Here is a 7,313-nt window from a genome sequence, read left to right on the forward strand (position 1 = left end):
TACTACTGTTGTATTTGGCTGCACTATACAATTGTTCACTTCTTGGGGCCGATTTATTAAAAGTCTGTCCAACATGATCCGCTCAGCGGATCATGTCTGACAGACATCGCTGAATGCCGACAGCATACGCTGTTGGCATTTAGCACTGCGCATGCAGTTCTGGTGAACTTTTTATGTAATGCCGCCCCTGCATATTAGACGCTAGCAAGGGGTGTCATGAAGCAGTGTTCTTAAGATCGCGTTGATTAACTGCTGTTTCTGGCGAGCCCGTAGGCTTGCACAGAACGGGGGCATCAGGGACCATTCAACCCTTGATAAATCGGCCCCTTAACTTTGATGTTCACTGGACATCAGACAACCTTGTGGAGATTGACCACATCACCATTTTATTTTATTTATTTTTTAAATTAGCGGTGCTGCATATTTGAAATAAAATCAATTACATTAACTTTTACTATCACTTTAAGATTGCCCTATTAGTGGTAACTTTTTTTTATGAATAAAAAACGTGTTTTCCCCCTTTATAGAATAGATAGTATAGTCAAGATACTGTATAATGCCCATGAAACTCTATTTAAAAATGCACCTTCCTTTTTTTCAATTTACTGTTCACTTTGCTCTGATAACACCTCACCCTTGTATCCAAGAAAGAGGTTTCATACAGTGTTACAAAAGACAAATATGCCTCATCAGTTACTGCAGGGCGAGTTTCTGATATGAGTTTATCACAGAGCTGTCAATAGCATTTAATAACCGTTACTGGGGAAATTGCTATAATTGGGATAGTAAAGCCCACATTTACTCTTATGCCTTTAGAAGAGACAGATTTAAACATTACTAAAGCCTTATTATGGGCAAGTAATTGATCTCCAGTTCAGCTAAAATTTTGTTTTGCCGTCCAAATAATCAGGTGTTATAGCCCTCTTCTTCATTTTTTTATCTTGGAATATTTTTCAGCTAGCTCATATCTATATAAGGATGTCTTTACCTGATGGCTGAGTGACCTATGTGCCCTATTACAGTGCTTTTTTTTTTTTTTTCTTGACCCTCGGTTTCTCGAATTGTATAATGTTCTTGTGCAATTTGTTGAAGCACTATCACCTTATGATATTGAAATTAAACTTGTGTTTATGATCAAAAACTACCTCTCTCCTTTTGTAACACACTGAGTGTCCATTTAACTCCTCCATGCAGCTTTCAAAGTGTATAAAAAGGCAATGCCCTTCCCTCATTTAAAATGTATTTACATAGAATACTTTATTTCAATTTGATGTGCACTCTTTATGTGACATTTTAATTAAAAAAAATAGCAAAACAAACAAACTTTATTTAAAACGGTTGTTTTAAATGCACCAGACTTTAATGGGTGCTTTTCATAATCCATCAGAGATTTAAAGGGACAGTAAACATACAAAATAATGTTATTTAATTCTGCACATACTGCAGAATTATATCACATTATCATAGTGGTACCTTTATAAATCTAAAGCATTCTTGATTATTATTATTTTTTTATCCCAAAGTTGGACTCTGCTCAAGGTTCTACTGAGCGGGTCTTGTTGTTCAAAAGCGCTTTGATCGTGAGCTTAGTCCAACTTTGTGATAAAAAAAAATCAGGAAATGCTATAAAGCTGCTTCTAAGATAATGTTATATAATTCTGCACTATGTGCAGAATTATTTAAAATTATTTTGTATGTTTACTGTCCCTTTAAGGTAAAATATTTGCCCACTTTATGAAAAGTAAGGTTATGGTAACACATAATTTAGATCAGGAAATATTTTGTTTTATTCTACATACAACATACAAGTTAAACAACTTTCCAACATACAACATACAAGTTAAACAACTTTCCAATTTACTTCTATTATTTAATTAGCTTCCTTCTCTTGTTATCCTTTTGCTGGAAGGTTTATCTAGGTAAGCTCAGGAGCAGCAAACAGGAGGTTCTAGCTGCTGATTGGTGGCTGCATATTTATGCTGATTGTCATTGGCTCACCCATGTGTTCAGTTAGAAACCAGTAGTGCATTGCTGCTCTTAACAAATGATACCAAGAGATTGAAGCAAATTTGATAATATAAGTAAACTGGAAAGTTGTTTAACCCCTTAATGACCACAGCACTTTTTCATTTTCTGTCCGTTTGGGACCAAGGCTATTTTTGCGGTGTTTGTGTTTAGCTGTAATTTTCCTCTTACTCATTTACTGTACCCACACATATTATATACCGTTTTTCTCGCCATTAAATATATATATATATATATATATATATATATATATATATAATCTTAGAAAAGTGAGTACACCCCTCACATTTTTGTAAATATTTTATTATATCTTTTCATGTGACAACACTGAAGAAATTACGCTTTGCTACAATGTAAAGTAGTGAGTGTACAGCCTGTATAACAGTGTAAATTTGCTGTCCCCTCAAAATAACTCAACACACAGCCATTAATGTCTAAACCGTTGGCAACAAAAGTGAGTACACCCCTAAGTGGAAATGTCCAAATTGGGCCCTAAGTGTCAATATTTTGTGTGGCCACCATTATTTTCCAGCACTGCCTTAATCCTCTTGGGGATGGAGTTCACCAGAGCTTCACAGGTTGCCACGGGAGTCCCCTTCCACTCCTCCATGACGACATCACGGATCTGGTAGATGTTAGAGACCTTGCACTTCCCCACCTTCCGTTTGAGGATGCCTCACAGATGCTCAATAGGGTTTAGGTCTGGAGACATGCTTGGCCAGTCCATCGCCTTTACCCTCAGCTTCTTTAGAAAGGCAGTGGTCATCTTAGAGGTGTGTTTGGGATCGTTTTCATGTTGGAATACTTCCCTGAGGCCCGGTCTCCGAAGGGAGGGGATCATGCTCTGCTTTAGTATGTCACAGTACATGTTGCCATTCATGTTTCTCTCAATGAACTGTAGCTCCCCAGTGCCGGCAGCACTCATGCAGGCCCCCACCATGACACTCCCACCACCATGCTTGACTGTAGGCAAGACACACTTGTCTTTGTACTCCTCACCTGGTTGCTGCCACACCCTCTTGACACCATCTTAACCAAATAAGTTTATCTTGGTCTCATCGGACCACAGGACATAGTTCCAGTAATCTATGTCTTTAGTCTGCTTGTCTTCAGCAAACTGTTAGAGGGTTTTCTTGTGCATCATCTTGGAAGAGGGTTAATTTTGGGACGACAGCCATGCAGACCAATTTGATGCAGTGTGCAGCGTATGGTCTGAGCACTGACAGGCTGATCCCCCCCCCCAACCCCTTCAACCTCTGCAGCAATGCTGACAGCACTCGTATCTATATTTCCCAAAGACAACCTCTAGATATGACGCTGAGCAGGTGCACTCAACTTCTTTAGTTGACCATGGTTAGACCTGTGTTGAGTGGAACCTGTCCTGTGAAATCGCTGTATGGTTTTGCCCACCGTGTTGCAGCTCAGTTTCTGGGTCTAAGCAATCTTCTTATAGCCTAGGCCATCTTTATGTAGAGCATCAATTCTTTTTTTTCAGATCCTCAGAGAGTTCTTTGCCATGAGGTGCCATGTTGAACTTCCAGTGACCAGTATGAGAGAATGTGAGACCGATAACACCAAATTTAAAACACCTGCTCCCCATTCACACCTGAGACCTTGTAACACTAACGAGTCACATGACACCAGGGAGGGAAAATAGCTAACTGGACCCAATTTGGACATTTCCACTTAGGGGTGTACTCATTTTTGTTGACAACGGTTTAGACATTAAAGGGACAGTCAAGTATAAATTAAACTTTCATTATTCAGATAGGACTTTTAATTTTAATCGACTTTCCAATTTACTTTTATCATCAAATTTGCTTTTTTCTCTTGGTATTCTTAGTTTAAACTAAACATAGGTAGGCTCATATGCTAATTTCTAAGCCTTTGAGGACTGCCTCTTATCACATGCTTTTTAAATCTCTTTTCAACACAAAGAGACAAAGTACATGTGGGCTATATAGATAACACTGTGTTCAGGCACAAAGTTATTTAAGATCTAGCACAATAAAATGCTAAATTTAAGACAATAGATAATAAACAGTCAGTCATGTGATCAGGGGGCTGGAAGAAGGTTCCTAGATACAAGGTAATCACAAAGGTAAAAAGTGCATTAATATAACTGTGTTGGTTATGCAAAACTGGGAAATGAGTAATAAAGGGATTATCTATCTTTTAAAACAATAACAATTCTATGGTTGACTGTCCCTTTAATGGCTGTGTGTTGTTATTTTGAGGGGACAGCAAATTTACACTGTTATACAGGCTGTACACTCACTAATTTACATTGTAGCAAAGTGTCATTTCTTCACTGTTGTCACATGAAAAGATATAATAAAATATTTACAAAAATGTGAGGGGTGTACTCTCTCACAGAATTGCTAACTCAGCGGAACAAACACTCCTTTCTCTTTTAAGGTGTATCCAGTCCACGAATCATCCATTACTTGTGGGGATATTCTCATTCCCAACAGGAAGTTGCAAGAGGACACCCACAGCAGAGCTGTAATATAGCTCCTCCCCTAACTGTCATAGCCAGTCATTCTCTTGCAACTCTCAACAAGCTAGGATGTTGTAGGAGAGAGTGGCTAAATATATTTAGTTTATTTTCTTCAATCAAAAGTTTGTTATTTTTAAATAGTACCGGAGTTGTGCTATTTTATCTCAGGCAGTAAATAGAAGAAGAATCTGCCTGAGGTTTCTATGATCTTAGCAGGTTGTAACTAAGATCCATTGCTATTCTCACATATGTCTGAGGGGATTACACAGATGAGGTAACTTCAGCGAGAGAATGGCGTGCAGTTTATTCTGCTATCAGGTATGTGCAGTTATAATTTTTTCTAGAGATGGAAAACACTAGAAAATGCTGCTGATACCGGATTAATGTAAGTTAAGCCTGAATACAATGATTTAATAACGACTGGTATCATGCTTACTCCCAGGGGTAGTACCCTTATGATATTGCAATATAAACGTTTGCTGGCATGTTTAATCGTTTTAATATATGCATTGGTGATAAAACTTTATTGGGGCCTAGTTTTTTCCACATGGCTGGCTTAAATTTTGACTAGAAACAGTTTTACTGAGGCTTTCCACTGTTATAGTATAAAAGTTACAGTTGGTGCAGTTAAAATTACAAACTGTGACATCCAGCTTCCCTCAGGAGTCCCCTGTATGCTATAGGACATCTCTAAAGGGCTCAAAGGCTTTCCAAAGTCGTTTATTGGGGAAGGTAGGACCACAGCTTGCTGTGGCAGTTGGTTGTGACTGTTAAAAAAAAAAAAAAAAAAATCTATTTCGTTTTTTTGATCCGTTTTTTGAACTAAGGGGTTAATCATCCATTTGCAAGTGGATGCAATGCTCTGCTAGCCTATTACGTACACTGTAAAAGGCACAGTACCGTTTTTTATATTTGCTTGTTAACTTGATTTAAAGTGTTTTCCAAGCTTGCTAGTCTCATTGCTAGTCTGTATAAACATGTCTGACATAGAAGAAACTCCTTGTTCATTATGTTTAAAAGCCATGGTGGAACCCCCTCTTAGAATGTGTACCAAATGTACTGATTTCATTTTATGCAATAAAGATCATATTCTGTTTTTAAAAAAATTATCACCAGAGGAATCTGACGAGGGGAAAGTTATGCCGACTAACTCTCCCCGCGTGTCAGACCCTTTGACTCCCGCCCAAGGGACTCACGCTCAAATGGTGCCAAGTACATCTAGGGCGCCCATAGCGTTTACTTTACAAGACATGGCGGCAGTCATGGATAATACACTGTCAGCGGTATTAGCCAGACTACCTGAACTTAGAGGTTAGCGAGATAGCTCTGGGGGAGCTTCAGTCAGTGGGTGATGTTAATGACTCAGGAAAGATACCTGATTCTAATATTTCTACATTTAAATTTAAGCTTGAACACCTCTGCGTGTTACTTAGGGAGGTTTTAGCTGCTCTGAATGACTGTGATACCATTGCAGTGCCAGATAAATTTTGTAAACTGGATAAATGCTTTGCAGTGCCGGTGTGTACTGATGTTTTTCCAATACCTAAAAGGTTTACAGAAATTATTAATAAGGAATGGGATAGACCAGGTGTGCCGTTCTCTTCCCCTCCTATTTTTAGAAAAATGTTTTCCAATAGACACCACCACACGGGACTTATGGCAGACAGTCCCTAAGGTGGAGGGAGCAGTTTCTACTCTAGCAAAGCGTACTACTATCCCTGTCGAGGACAGTTGTGCTTTTTTAGAGCCAATGGATAAAAAATTAGAAGGTTACCTTAAGAAAATATTTATTCAACAAGGTTTTATCCTACAGCCCATTGCATGCATTGCCCCTGTCACTGCTGCTGCGGCGTACTGGTTTGAGTCTCTGGAAGAGGCTTTACAGGTAGAGACTCCATTGGATGACATACTTGGCAAACTTAGAGCACTTAAGCTAGCCAATTATTTTATTTCTGATGCCATTGTTCATTTGAATAAACTAACGGCTAAGAATTCTGGTTTTCCTATACAGGCGCGCAGAGCGTTATGGCTTAAATCATGGTCAGCTGACGTGACTTTAAAATCTAAGCTACTTAACATTCCCTTCAAGGGGCAGACCCTATTCGGGCCTGGTTTGAAGGAGATTATTGCTGATATCACGGGAGGAAAAGGTTGTGCCCTTCCTCAGGACAGGTCCAAATCTAGGGCCAAACAGTCTAATTTTCGGGCCTTTCGAAACTTCAAGGCAGGTGCGGCATCAACTTCCTCTAATAATAAACAAGAGGGAACTTTTGCTCAATCCAAGACGGTCTGGAGACCAAACCAGACCTGGAAAAAAGGTAAGCAGGTCAAAAAGCCTGCTGCTGCCTCTAAGACAGCATGAAGGAACGACCCCCTATCCGGTAACGGATCTAGTAGGGGGCAGACTTTCACTCTTCGCCCAGGCGTGGGCAAGAGATGTTCAGGATCCCTGGGCATTGGAAATTATGTCCCAGGGATATCTTCTGGACTTCAAAGCTTCCCCCCCCCAAAAGGGAGATTTCACAATTATCTGCAAACCAGATAAAGAGTGAGGCATTCTTACACTGTGTACGAGACCTCCTAGTTATGGGAGTGATCCATCCAGTTCCAAAGGAGGAACAGGGTTTTTACTCAAATCTGTTTGTGTTTCCCAAAAAAGAGGGAACCTTCAGACCTATTTTGGATCTAAAGCTCTTAAACAAATTCCTCAAAGTTCCGTCATTCAAGATGGAAACTATTCGTACCACCTACCACTGATCCAGGAGGGTCAATATATGACTACAGTGGA

The sequence above is a fragment of the Bombina bombina genome, chromosome 6 (assembly GCF_027579735.1).
Source record: "Bombina bombina isolate aBomBom1 chromosome 6, aBomBom1.pri, whole genome shotgun sequence".
Lineage (NCBI taxonomy): Eukaryota > Metazoa > Chordata > Amphibia > Anura > Bombinatoridae > Bombina > Bombina bombina.